Genomic DNA, 15705 nt, shown 5'->3' on the forward strand with positions numbered 1-15705 from the left:
CGCGGCTTCTAATCTGAAAGTCGTTCGAATCCACCTCCAGTCCACTACATTTTCAGGCATGGAGTGGCGCCTGACACCGGCAAAAAATATCTCGCCGAGAGTTAGTGGGAGTGCAGACGTGCTCACGTCGGTTCCGTGTTCGTGATATGATTTTGCAGCATTTTCTTGCGTCTTGTTGCCTAATTTTTACACCAGTCGATCCGTGAATCTACCAGGACTCTGTGAACACCTCATTTTCAGGTGGGACATTCCATTTTCCGGTGCTACGGACATTTTTGTGGATCGACCACGTCGCCGCCACGCGTGCACCGGGATCCCAGGTGCACCGGCTGCGTGCTGGCTACGTGGCGCGCACTCGCGCGAGCTCCGTATCACCGATCGAGTTCTCTGCCCCATCAACAAGCATGGATGATCTCGAAGAGACCGCCGAGAAGGGCTGGCGAACAAATCGCCTTCGCCAACCGGCGAAGGTGAGTGTCGACTCTTCACCCCAAAGTGACTCCACCCAAACCTCAAGCACTCGCTCTCGCTCCAAGACCAGGCCACCAGTCAAAGCGCAAGTTCTCTGAGGCTGGACGCATGCCTCCGCTACCTTTCAATGAAATCAAGGTTATCATTCGCCCCAAGGGAGCCCTCAACAGCGCCAAAATTGGTAGTCTTACCATGACTACAGCCACATTCCAAGCCGCACAGCGCAGCGCAGCAAATATTCAACAAGACATCGTGTGCCCCAACACCCAACAAAACATTGTCGTTGTCAGTACGCCAAGCCCGCAGAACGCTGACCGGTACGTCCGCATAAAATCATTCAAGCCAATGGGGTCACGCACGATGTTAACGCGTATGAGACGGCCGCCGAAGACACCACGAAGGGAGTCATCCGCGGAATCCCCCTCTCCGATACCCCACAGCAAATCAACGCGAATATCGTAAACACCCGCAAAACACATAGGAACGACAACCACCGTTGTAATCGCCTTCAGCGGCCCCGACGTGCCATATCTGGTTCGGTACGGAGCCACCTTAATCCCATGCTCATTATACTGCAAGCAAATAGAAATTTGCTACAAATGCGGCCGCCTCGGACACCACATGGATGTCTGCCCTTTTCCCAATAACAAGATCTGCCGAGGTTGCGGAGTCCGCAACCCATCTCCCGACCACACGTGTAACCCCAAATGCTCGCTGTGTGGCGGCCCTCATCTCACGGCAGACAAATCGTGCAAAGCTCGCTACAAGACACCGTACATTATTCGCAAGCGCATCGGGGAACGCCGAGCAGCAATGCAAGTAACTCTTCAAGAAAGTGACTTCCCGCCCATGAACTACAAGCACCGCTCCAGATCCCGGTCTCCATCACGCTCGAGGCAACATTGTTCCCGGACCCCTTCACGTTCGAGACAGCGCCGTTCCCGATCCAGATATATTTCCACGCCACCCGCCAAGCCTCCCACCAACAAGGTGATCTTCGCAGAAGCCCTTACGGGCGCCTTGCGAGAGGGTCGCAACACACCTTCCCCACAGCCCACTAACACTAATGATAACGCAGAAATAGCTCACCTCAAAAAAGAAAACGCCACGAACAAAGCCCTCCGTAACCTGGATGACGCCTCCGTCACCGACCTTACAGATTATATCAATAACTGCTGGCGTAAGGGTGAAATTCCCCCAGCCTGGAAAACAGCAAAGGTCATCCTTATTCCCAAACCTGGCAAACCCTCTAGCCTCGATCACCTTCGCCCCATCTCCCTAACCTCATGTGTGGGAAAGGTAATGGAGCATGCCTTTCTCACCCGAATTAACACCCATCTGGAAGACACTGCAGCGTATCCTCACTCAGTCATTGGCTTCCGGGCTCACCTGTCGACCCAAGACTCCATGCTACAACTTAAGGACCATATACTTGAAGGCAGAACCCGCACTATAGATACTAAAGCAATACTCGGCCTCGACCTCGAAAAGGCCTTTGACAGCATAGCCCATTCCACAATTCTCGACCTCATCTCACGCCTTAACCTTGGTGCGCGCACTTATAATTACGTGAGACTTTCTCTCTAATCGCACGGCCTTCCTCACGGTGGGGGATCTCCGCTACGACGCCCGGACTCTGGGCAGCGTGGAAACCCCTCAGGGCTCCGTTATCTCCCCAATGCTCTTTAATCTCGTCATGATCGATCTTGCCAAGGAGCTGCAGCAAGTAGACGGTGTCAACCACACCATCTACGCTGACGATATCACCATATGGGCCCATCAAGGCAGTGGCAGCCAAATAGAAACGGCACTACAATCCGCCATTGAAACAGTCGATACCTATCTCCAAGGCACGGGGCTTCGCTGCTCTCCTGCGAAGTCCGAACTCCTCCTCTACTGGCCTACTCTCCGTGGCCGCCGTCCGAGACATTCCACCGCTAAACACCAATACGAAGACATCGCGCTTCACCTCAATGATGGCAGCCCCAATCCCCTCGTCACCAATATCCGTGTGCTCGGTATGCTTATAGAGGCAAACGAGCGAATGGCATGGCCCTCGCAAAGATCCAGGTCAATGCATTCGACACCATGAGACTTTTGAAGCGGGTCTCCAACCGCCGTGGGGGTATGAAAGAGAAGAATCTCCTCCGATTAATCCAGTCATTCGTAATTTGCCACATCACCTACGTTGTTGCGTTTCTAAATTGGTAGAAGGCTGAACAAAACAAACTCAACATCCTCCTACGCGGTATCTATAAACAAGCCCTAGGCCTCCCCGGTTGCACCAGCACTGATTTCCTCCTTCAACTAGGCGTTCATAACACACTGGACGAGCTCATCGAGGCCCAGCGCCGCTCTCAGCTGGGGAGACTCACCCTCACAGCGACGGGCCGCCACATCCTCACCTCGCTCGGTATTACCTACCACCATCAACACGGCCATAAACACCAGATCCCCTCCACCATACGAGCCTGGATTCACGCCGACCCTATCCCCAGAAACATGCACCCCGAATACAACTGCGCACGCCGCACAGCACGTGCCACGACTCTCACCAAAGCCCTTGCTCGCAACGACGGTGTGAGTTTCGTCGACGCCGCCGAATATCCCCAAGGTACACTCTTTGCAGCCGTCCCCACACGTGAAAGCTCTATCCATCATGATGTCAGCCTAGTAACCCCACACGCTGAGGAAGCTGAAGAAGTGGCCATCGCGCTAGCCACACTAGACCCAACATGCGATACCATCGTCTCTGATTCCCGCTCCGTTGTAATCAACTACATCAACGGCCGTATCTCCCACCAAGCCTTGCGCATCTTGCAACAAGCACCCCGCTCAACCGACCATGAGGTTACACTCGTCTGGTTGCCAGCTCATGTAGGCACCGTCCACCCGCACCTCCTCAACCTCAACGAGGGTACCCACTCCCTAGCACGAGGACTCGTCAACCGCGCGGGAGACGGGGAGGCTGCCCCCACCGGTAGGGATCACCTGTCACGCTACACTGATATAGTGAAATCCTTCTACTTAGAGCGTAGGACTTTCCCCGGCCCGCACAGCAAGCTATCCCGAGCGCAGGCTACAACTTTCCGCCTTCTACAAACCAACACTTAACCCTCATTACACCTTTACAACAAGATTTACCCAGACATTTACCCCAATCCCACGTGCCATATATCCAAGACACAACCAGCCACACTTACACACATGCTTTGGGACTGTACACAACAATACGCCGACATTAACCCCACGACCCTGTCGTCGAGATGGCACGCCTCCCTGCGTAGCTCCAACCTCGACGACCAACTCTGGGCGACCCAGCAAGCCAGCAAGCCTGCGAGGCGGCGAAGAGACAACATCTCGACGTCCCCACGTGGGAGGCTTTGGCCCAGCCACCACCTCTTGCTGGTTTTAATAAAGTTTATTCCGTCAGTCAGTCAGAGTTAGTGGGGCTATGCTAGTCCAAGTGCAACCAAATTAGGATGGCCATCTAAGCTTCAACAAAGTCACTCCCTCACGAGAACAGTAATTGGCCTTCCTGGTGCAGTATTCGGCCACTACCTCCCTTTTGACTCCTAAAATTAACCCATTGCCCTCAGTCCCCATCGGCTGCGGATCACCGGACCAAGGCGGCAGTCAGACCTGCGACGCGGCGGAGAGTGCTAAGAATCTCTGGGTCCGGAGAGGTCGCCACTGGAAACTGAACCTGGCAACGTTCAACACGCGCACCACATCGAGTGAGGCTAGCTTAGCAGGGCCATTTGAAGAATTATCAGGTATTGCCTGGGATATTATTAGCCTTAGTGAGGTTAGAAGAACTGGTGAGGCTTATACAGCGCTGACTAACGACCACATCCTCTGTTACAGAGGTCCTCGAGATAAGAGAGAATTCGGAGTAGGATTTCTAGTCCATAAGGACATAGTGGGCAACATTAATGAATTCTACAGTATTAACGAGAGGGTAGCAGTCGTCGTAATAAAGCTGAATAGGAGGTATAGAACGAAGGTAGTACAAACCTGCGCCCCAACCTCCAGTGACGATTATGAAGAAATAGACCAGCTTTATGAAGATGTTGAATTAGCAATGACAAAGGTGGAAACTCAACATACTGTAGTCATGGGCAACTTCAATTCAAAAGTGAGGAAAAAGCAGGCTGGTGAGCAAGCAATTTGCAACTACGGCATCGATTCTAGGAACATTAGAGGAGAGACGTTGGTAGAATTTGCGGAACGAAATAGGCTCCGAATACTGAATAACTTCTTCAGGAAGCGCAGCAACAGGAAGCGGACCCGGAAAAGCCCTAATGGAGAAACAAGGAATAAAATAAATTTCATACTCTCTGCTGATCCCAGCATAGTGCAGGATGTAGAAGTGTTAGCAAGGGCAAAGTGCAGTGACCATAGGTTAATGAGGTCTAGGATTTCTCTGAATTTGAAGAGAGAAAGAATAAAATTAGTCAAGAAGAAACAGGCCAACCTAGACGCAGCAAGGGTAAAAGCAGACCAATTCAGGCTGGTGCTCGCAAACAAATATGCAGCTTTCGAACAGGAAGATAAAGACAACATAAAGGTAATGAAAGAAACCGTAACTAGGCTGATCTCAGAAGCACCAATTGAAGTGGGAGGTAAGGCACTACAGCAACCAGTAGGTAAGCTCTCCCAAGTAACAAAGAACCTAATAAAGAAACGGGAAGACATCAAAGAGTCAAACTCAAAAGATCAAGTAGAATTCGCTGAACTGTCAAAACTGATCAACAAAAAGAAAGTAAGGGATATTCGAAATTATAACGTGGAAAAGATTGAGGAAGCAGTAAAATATGGATGCGGCATGAAATCAGTGAGAAGAAAACTTAGCATTGGACAAGGGAAAATGTATGCACTAAAAGATAAACAGGGTAATATCAGCGGTAATTTGGATAACGTAGTAAAAGCAGCGGAATAATTCTATACTGACCTGTTCAGTTCCCAGAGCAACCAAGCCACTTTCATTCGAAGTAGTGGTGAACAGGATAAAGAGGCTCTTTCTTAACTAGCGATGTAGTTAGAAGGGCCTTTAAAAACATGATCAAGAGAAAAGCTGCTGGAGAAGATGGAATAACAGCCTATTTAATCAAAGATAGAGGAAATGTCATGCTTGAAACGCTTGTGGCCCTTCATAAGCAATTCCTCACGACTTGAAGCGTACCAGATAGCTGGAAGAACGCCATCGTTATACTCATGCATAAGAAGGGAGGCGTTAAAGAATTCAAGAATTATACATCCATTAGCTTGCTTTCAGTATTGTATAAAATATTCACCAAGATAATTTCCAATAGAATCAGTGCAACAGTTGACTTCAGCCAATCAAAAGAACAGGCTGGCTTCAGGAAGGGATATTCTACGATGTATCACATCCATGTCATCAATCAGGCAATCAAGAAATCTGCGGAGTACAATCAACCTCTCTATATGGCTTTCATAGAATATGAAAAGACATTTGATTCAGTAGAGATACTAGCAGTCGTAGAGGCATTGCGTAATCAAAGATTACAGAAGGCATACGTGAATATCTTCGGAAATATCTACAAGGATTGCACAGCAACCTTGGTTCTGCACAAGTCGAAAGATAAAGAAAGGGGTCAGGCAAGGAGACACAATCTCTCCAATGCTATTCACTGCATGCTTAGAAGAAGTATTCAAGCTCTTAGACTGGGAAGGCTTAGAAGTGAGGATCAACGGCGAATATCTCAGCAACCTTCGGTTTGCAGATGACATTGTCCTATTCAGCAACAATGGCGACGAATTACAGCAAATCATTGAGGACCTTAATCGAGAAAGTGTAAGAGTGGGGTTGAAGATTATTATGCAGAAGACAAGCATGATGTTGAATTGCCTGGCAAGGGAACAAGAATTCAGGATGGCCTCTAGAGTCTGTAAAGGAGGACGTTTATCTAGGTCAATTATTCACAGGGGTCCTTGATCATGAGAAAGAAATTTACAGAAAAATAAATTTGGGTTGGAATACATACGGCAGGCATTGCGAATTAGTGAGTGGGAGCTTACTATTGTCGTTGAAAAGAAAAGTGTACAATCATTGCATTCTACCGGTGGTAACATATGGGGCAGAAACTAGAAGGTTAACAAAGAAGCTCGAGAACAAGTTAAGGACCGCACAAAGAGTGAGGGAACAAAAATGTTAGGCCTAACGTTAACAGAAAGGAAGAGAGCGGTGTGGATCAGAGAACAAACGGGGATAGCCGATATTATAGTTGACATTAACCGGAAAAAATGGAGCTGGGCAGGCCATGTAATGCGTAGGATGGATAACCGGTGGACCATTAGAGTTACAGAACGGACACCAAGAGAAGCGAAGTGCAGTGGAGGGCGACAGAAAACTAGGTGGGGTGATGATGTTAGGAAATTTGCCGGCGCCATTTGGAATCAGCTAGCGCATGACAAGGGTAATTGGAGATCACTGGGAGAGGCCTTCGTCCTGCAGTAGAGATCAATATAGCCTGATGATGATCATGACGATAGACGAGCACAATCTCATCGCGTCAATTTTTTTTCCGCCTCGGTGATCTCAAGGCCTGTGGTATTTATTGGCCTTCTATGTGCTTGTGAAATAGTGATACTACATGTGATAGACATCGGCTGGGCTCTTCGTCTCTTGGCCTATACCAAGTTTTTCACCATCCAAGGCAACTAAACATAATTGAAAATATAGCCGTATGAGTACATAGGCAGCCGATTTAAATTCCGACTGTGAAATAGTAAGATTAGTTTCTAATCATAACGTGACCCTCATGTTTCTCAGCATTCAGCTTCACAAGCAGCCTTATACTTTTGCTAACATTGCAGACTATATGAGAAGGCTGATGACATTTCCATTATTGTTGAGCTAGAAAATGACTTCGATTCCTTTTTAAGGCTGCGCATGTCAGGTGACTCATCGCTTCTTGCGAATAAAAAATTAAGAAAGGCAATTTTTAAAATATTCGTGACTATCTATCCCGACATCTATTAGATCGCGTCAAATCCCGTTATTAGAAATTAGATGCCGTGCCATGCTCTATGCAATCTAGCATCATAGAACAGCTGCGGAAATAAATATTTTTTAGTATTATTCAGCTGCCGGCACTGATTACAATTAACCATCGGAAATTCTTAAGGTCGATGTGAATTGGTGAAACGTCCTCTACCACGTTCCTAAATAATGTCATCATCATTGACTCCTGTACTATTTTGAACACTTTCAATGTGTACTTTCGGTCTGTTTTCGCAGGAGACAACCAAGGCGTTCAAATCTTCACTCACGATGCAATATGTACAGATAAAGATGCCAATATTACTTTGGAAACAGCTCTGGATTCCACCATGTATTAGGGCAGCACGAAATATGGTAGCTACGACGCGATTCCCGTCCCATTTTTATACGCTATTATTTGTGTACTTCACGGCAGCCTTAGGTGATATTTCGGAAATAATAAAAACATCTGGTGTTTTAAGTACCAAACACAGGATATGATTAAAAGGCACGCCCTATTCGGGGACTCACGATTCATTTAAGACCACCTGGTGTTCTCTAACGTGCACCGAATGCACAGTGCGCAGGCGTCTGTGCATTTGGCCCCTATCACCCGGGATTTGATCCCGCTTCATCGTACTCGGCAGCGCCACGCCAAACCACTACACCTTCCAGGGCGGGCCAGAAACATTTAGGCTGATGAATTAGTTCATGACAAATTAGGCCACGAACTACTTCAGTCTAACTAAAGAGCAATATATTTAGCAGCAAACGCATGTATTATCATACAGCACATTCATTAAGATAATATAAAGATTCCTAAAAAATATTGTGATAAGCAGTTTTCAACACCACTTTAAGCGAGCTAACAGCAGAGTAACTCAATTAATCAAGTTTTCCGACGACATTTCAATAATAATGATCTTGGACCATTCAATAGGCACCATATTTATCGACTTTGCGAGCTATAAACAGAATACTTCATTCTAAACTAATCCATAATTAAGCTTCATACCAGCCTACAGCCCACTGAGCGAGAAACGCTGCAAAACTCCTTAAGTAATACTACCCATATCTTCGTCAGAAGAGGTAGAACAGACGAACTATGTGTGCAGAGACAGAAAGGTTGTGATAGCTGACAACAAAACACCCTTTTGGTGTCAGATATTACAACCTTTCTGTCTCTACGCACACAGCTCGTCTGTTCTACCTCTTCTGACAAAGATATGGGTAGCATTACTTCAGGTGTTTCGAAGTGTTTATCGCTCATTCCGTTATTATTTTACTTGATAGGAATGACCTATTACGTTATGCCGCCCAAAAATTTTTTCTGTACGCTGAAAACTGCGTTTTGTACAATTTACTTAGGTACTTCCGTATCCTGCTGACCACTGTCGCCTCAACAATTCATTTCATGACTTCGGAAATCGACGCATTCGTTCGCACATGAGTACTGACTTTAAAAGGCCGCAATACCCTGTTACTTTTGACAAAATAATCCTTTTGGCTTTTCACTATTCTAACGAGGATGTTTCAACTCACTAAGGTGACCTGTTCCTAAGAACTGCGTGATATGTTCCCTCTGCATGAGTCATTGCCCAAGTACATTAAATTCAAGTCTGTTCTAACATACCAGTATGAATAGGTTACTAACGCCGAGCATTACCAATAGCACCAAGCAAACAAACCAAGCTACTAAGATAAATCGCCAATCACCTTATTTAGGAAGATAATTCTTGCGTCTGGAATACCTATAAGCAACGTTAAGTTCATGAAACGTAGACCATACAAAACAGGCTACGCGCTGCACTTATTGTCGATATGACCGCAACTTCTCCCCATCAACTATTCTCACTTCAAACTTACAACCCATTTGTCGTGCGGCGGAAGAACGAGTCAATAATGTTATTACACTGATTTAATCATTTCCCATTATGCTGCCTCTCGAATAAAAATCTCCTAATTTTCGCGAACGAGTATTTTACTCAACGTACCCATGTACTGACCTTATCCAAATTTTGTTTCTCCGCGTACAATCAACCATTGGAATTCATGACCTGGTAGAGCTTGGGGGGCTGGAGCGTTAGCACTTATTAGAAGATTAAGAAATTGGAAAAAATCGTCCTTGTTAGAATCGCCAAATGCTCTAGAATGTCGTAATTGTACAACTAAGGATCCTGATGATAAGATATCATTCAGCTGCAAGCTTGTTTGCTTCTCTGACAGTTGCCATTATCTTATGCATTGTGATGTTTCAAGTACTTTCGCATCATTCAGATTCATTGTGTCTGTGCACCGAATGCACAGTGCGCAGGCGTCTGTGCATTTGGGCCCTATCACCAAGGATTTGATCCCGCTCCATCTTACTCTGCAGCGCCACGCCAAAGCCACTACACCACCAGGGCGGGTCAGAAACATTTAGGCTGATGAATTAGGTCATGACAAATTAGGCCACGAACTAGTTCAGTCTAACTTAAGAGCAATATATTTAGCAGCAAATACATGTAATATGATACAGCACATTCATATTCATTCCTAAGCGATTTTTTTATTTTTACGAGATTCAGTTTTCTCGCCTGTTACAATTGTGAAGATACCAGGTGGTAATTTTTGAGTTTTACAAAACTTTAAAAATGGCCGGCGGCAGATAGAAGAATTCTAGTCATACAGTTTGATTATTCCAAGAGGCGGATATTACTCAAGCGAGAATTAGAAACACATATTCAACTAATGAAAAAGATCAGAAACTTCCATCATCATTTGCATAACAGCACATTTAGGAATTGTAGCCGGGGAGTTGGAAAGGCATATCCACTTTGAATGAATTTTAAAGGTGGCACCAGTTTCGAGATAATAATTGCCAAAGTGTGCGACAAATACATGCTTGTTTCAGTTAACTTCGTGCTTCAATGTATGAAAGAGCATTTTGGTAAAAGAGTAAGGGCCAGTGCATTTTCCCCTCTAGTTTGATGGCGCACATCTAGAAATATATGCCATCCTCGAAATTATTCCAAAAGCTTCCGAGTCGATATGCCTTGCAAACTCACCAGCTACAATTACTAATTTGCGATAGGTACCGCAAATGATTAATTGATAAGTTAAATAGCGAATTTTCCTTGATTATTTCATGATGTGTGGTTATTTCTCGTGGAAGGAAGGTTCGCTTCTTTCAATAAACCAACTCAAAGATCAGAAATTTGAATTGTGCTATCTACCAAAGCTTATCTTTAAAAATTACGTAATACCTGAAAATGATCCCCCCGTATATAAATAACTTGGGTTACTAGGGTTACGTCTCAACACAGCAACGTGCATTCTTTGGGTATTGCCCCCGAGGCAGCCCCTTTCATCAGCGCCGTCCAGACGGCGACAGTGCCCGACACCGACCACGATAAGCTGACCGTCACAGAGATGCCACTGATTAATGCGAGGGGCCAACTTCGTGGGAACGGCGACGATATCAGTTTCCCAGATGGTCACGCAGTTGCGGCGAATGCGAGAGCGAAGGTGCAACATTGGAGGCGGAGGCCATGCGGAACGGTGCGACGGCATGGGCGCGACATTGTGAACGGCCGACGATTGTGACTGGCCGAGACACAGTGATGAGGGGCTGAATTCACAAAGATTTTCTTTAGTAAGTGCGCTTTGCTAGTGGCCGGTCGCCTTAGATAGTAATATGTCGTGCATCCGGATGGACGGAAATTCTTTCTTACGAACAATTCTAGCGTAAGAAGCTTTTAGGAATTCGGGCCTAGATTCCCTAGTCTGCTCACCTAGGGAAAAATACTTCTTTATAAGCGGACGCATTTGGTGCCCTCACGCGTCCTGACGTGTTCTCATGTGTGCTGATACATGTAGTGAATCACACCGTCAAAGTGCTCCATGGAATGTGCGGCCATATCTGGAGCCACTGTTAATATTGTAAAATACACCCATTTTAGGTGCGAAGCAGCTTATGGTCGGGGCTATGTCACTCCCTCCCTCCATCCATCCGCCGTGCGTCCACACCCGCACTGCGCATGCGCATCCTCCTCCCCCTCCTCTCCTTGTCTCATATCCTCTCGGCATTCCTCCTCTCCTCTCCGGATTGCGCAACGAATCGCAACACCTGCGGCTCCGCGCGCGATAATGCGAAGCAGCTTAGGTTAGAGGCGCGACGGTAGGCGCTGCTTACTCCGCTGGGGGGCGCCACAACGCACAGAACTGTTGTCGACGCCGTCGGCGTTTATCCGCGTTCGCACCGAACGCACGTGGCGTTGGTGACTGTACCCAGTGCCTCTGGGTGCGGCGCGGAGGTTTTCGACGAGATCAGCCATTACTCGTCGAGGAGCGTCGGAAATCTTACCTACGCAACGCCGCGATGAGTGCCACGGACAGCGCCAGCGTCAACGCCAGTGTCAGCGCCGTGGTCGATATTCTAGGCACTGTACCATGGCTGCTTCGCATACTACTCAGGGTTCCCCTACGGGAAGATGGTGTAATTTATTTGTTTCGCTCGCACTCGCGAACGTACTCATCCCTATGGCTGGAGGATCTCGGCCCAAACGCTACCCCGAGTCCCCAGACTGGGTAGAATTATTCCAGGATTATGCTATCTGCCAAAGGTGATTTAAAAAAAATTATGGAAAACCTAAATGTGATCCCCCCCCCCCCCCCCCGTATATAAGAAACTTGGGTGACTGGGTATTTTCCATTCGTCATGGGCCAATTCAAGGCCAGTCCCTAAGAATGGATGTATAACACTGACACAAGCATGGTACGAAATTTAAACCTGCTTCGTACTTCTGTGTGAATAGATCTTTCCTCAGCACTCTATTATAGACACAGACAGTTAACAGCTGCAGGCCATGACTTTGTAACCTACTACAGTTACTATCCCCCTAACTCAAACAAGCTTAACGTCATTTCGATTCAACATTGCCCTGGATTTCTTTTTCCTTGTGCACTTCTGATATAGCCCAATAAAGCGGCGGTATGAATAATTGGATGTAAAAATAAATATTACATGTTCTTGTGAGCCACAAACGCATATACAATGTATACTAGGATTTTCGGCACCGTCTTTGTCTAGACATTCAATGCACTCTATCCTTCATCGAACCTCGAAGTTCATCTTCCTCTCATGTATTGAGGCATATGTGCAAGAACTAAACCTATCCAGCTTTCTAATTTTATTGCGCCACAGTGACCTCTGCAGCATTATACTACGTCGGCATTTTCGGCACCCTTTTTGTTTCCACTGGTATCGTCTCATCAACATTCTCGTTTTGTTATCAACGAGCGATCAGTTGACATCGTTCGATCTCAAACAAAATTTCCCTTCTTCGGAAGGTTTATGTCAGGCCTATCATTTCCTATCTATCCCACAGCGTGTAGTCGCTACCTTCTTCCCACGTTTTGTCTTAAGTATCCAATGACTGGCCTTGTCGCCTAGTACTGAAAGGTGCAGCAACTACATACTTTTCTCTTTTTTTGTCACACCAGCAAACTTTGATTACGGACACATCTGGCCCGTAAGTGTCATCCAGACCAAGATAAAAGCATTTTTTGGTGCCAGAAGCTAACCAACGTAAAGCAAGCTAGCACATCCTCTTGTGTCAAGCAAGACATAGCAAAATGTGGAGTGTTTTCATATTTTGAAATGTTAGGATTGCAATTAAGTATTAGAGAAGTAGGAGTATCACTTTTATCAAAATTGAATATTTTTCGGCTTTTCAAAGTAGACAAAACATTTAATTGAGGCGCTTGAAAGTTTTAAAAATGTTTTTAGTACAAGCAATGCTATTTGCAGGTCCACTCTGCTGGGCCCTATTGCTAATATGCAAAACCTGCCGCGTTTCGACACCTCAGGGAGCAGAGGGGGCCTATTTACCATATGAGATATTTTTTGTGTATCACGAAGGCAGCAAAATACGTAGAAATTCCACGAACTTTAATGAAATAAGAAAATCAAGCTTAGCGGTCACCAAATTCGGGGATTGAATACGGCGCTATGGAACACAGCCATCTACCATAACCAGGCCGTAAAAAATTTTCACCGACGATTACGATATTCCCTAATGCGAAATTTGAGCGTAGCTGTATACGTGTTTTCATTCCGGGATATAATGGCGGTCGCGGAAAATATCCATCGTGCGGCATTGTTAAAAACGGGGCGAAGTGTGGCACAACGGCCTCGCTAATCGGGAGATTGCGAGTGGAAGCGCGTTCGTGACGTATGGGCGCGATTCATTGCAGCCGCTGCAGACCGACCTCCGCTCATGCAGCGCTTTGTTTCCATACAGAAGACGCGCGGTACTCTGGCGCCATCTCGCAGCCATCGTCGGCGCAAAGCCCCTCGTGCGCGGCACTACTATTTTCTTCTCACGCTTTCGCCATGCCTTCCCTCCGCTTTCCGCCTCATGGTGCAGCTAAAGTTCCTAGATTTCCTGCTCTAAAGCTAAAGTCCCTAGAAAGCAAAAAAAAGCTTAAGTCCCTAGAAAGCAAAAAAAAAAAATTCTAGGGACTTTAGGTTCAGCTGCACACTCCTTGCGCTCTCTTCGCTCTCGCCGCTTTTTTCGTCCCCCACTGCGCTCCGCGTTCACTCTCGTTTTTCGCTGTGCTCGTTCGCTCGGTTACGAGGTGCAACAACGCCGACGCTGGCCGCCGGAAGCAGCGGCTACGGGCTGCGCTCTGAAAAGTTATGTTCGTCGAACAGCGTTTGCTGAACAAAAGCACCGTGTACTCACATCTTCGTCGGAACCCACACTTTCTGCGCCTGCCGCTGCACCTTGAGCGGGGTTGGGCTGCGGTGCGTCGCCACCGTCGGTCCTCTTTGTAGCGCCTGGCTTCACAGCTTTGGCTTTCTTGCGCTGTGGGATTTAGTCAAATGACTACGTCATATCACGTGCTGCTCAAAATACGCATAATTGAAAACAAGAATTCAGTATAAGTAATTAGGCGTACAGGAGCAGGAATTCTTCAAGTACTGAGCAGACAGAGAGGTGCTAAGAAGGTTACCCCATATATAAAGACAGCGTCCGGTGTCATGCTGCGTTTGCTAAAACTAACAAGTCTAATATTTGTCGCCCTGAATGATCTATTCTCAGTGCATTCTCCCCTGAATGTTATGTATGGCGTGCTAATCTGAGATTGACTGATTCTTAATCTCGAAGCTTCCTGGATATGCGCGTTTCTCCTAACTGATCGGGGACTCAAGGGCCCAAAATATTTTTTTTTTGAAATTAAGGCATTCACATAGAGCAAAGGAGTTTGGTAGAAGTTGTGAAACTGTAGCCTTTGATACTTTGTGCTCAAGAACGCAGCGTTGGCGCCAGTGAATGAGTCCCTTCACAGGTAGTCGTGAAAAAATGATTTCAACGACTTAACTTGCCGTCCTCTATAACTGCTACGCCACTTCTGTCTTCAGAAGAAATGCGCGAAAATCCAACATCGAGCGCTTGAAACGAGGAATGATTCTGAGGTGCAGCGACTGAGGTGCCTTGTGGAATTATCGACACAATACCAGTAAGAAAAGCGTATGAAACTAGTTGTACCTGCGCTATTCCATAATGCTTAATCACAAACTGAACATATATGAGTGACTGCAGTAGCAGCATACGTCTTGTTGTAATGCTGTTCAGCAGTTTCAAAAAAAGAGAATTCTTTGGGCTTCGTGCAGTGCTATCAAATGCCGCAACAACGTCCTATAATAAAATTTCCTAATGAGGAAAGCAGAGAAACGAAAGTATTCGTTATGCGGGTTCACACTTAGTGTATTAATTAAAAGGCAGCAATGGCGTCGACAGTTGTCGGGGACGCGACAACTGTCGCTGGCAACAGTCAAAAAGCGGATGACAAAGCAGGGTAATGTGGTGGTGCAAACTGCTGATTTATTTCGCGCTGCCTTAGTGACCTTTCTCATCAGCCCGTAGTTCCTTCTATAAAATGACGCCTCTTGGCGGATGGAAGTGGGAATATGGCTCATGATAAACAAAAGCATTTCTCCGGTACCACCTAAGACACTACATAGTTAGCTGTTGCGATAGTTAATGATAGTGGTCGAATCAAGCAGATATCGGTGGCCAAATAACGGGCTGATGCGCAGATGTATCGCCTTTGATCTATGTAGTGTTTTAATATATGGATATTACGATGAAATGCTCTAGAACTAATTCAGCCCAACAGCATTTTCGATGCACCTAGAGGAATGTGACACCGTAAGCATTCACACGTGTGAGTTGTCCCTG

Source organism: Dermacentor silvarum, chromosome 8 (assembly GCF_013339745.2).
Source record: "Dermacentor silvarum isolate Dsil-2018 chromosome 8, BIME_Dsil_1.4, whole genome shotgun sequence".
Taxonomy (NCBI): Eukaryota; Metazoa; Arthropoda; class Arachnida; order Ixodida; family Ixodidae; genus Dermacentor; species Dermacentor silvarum.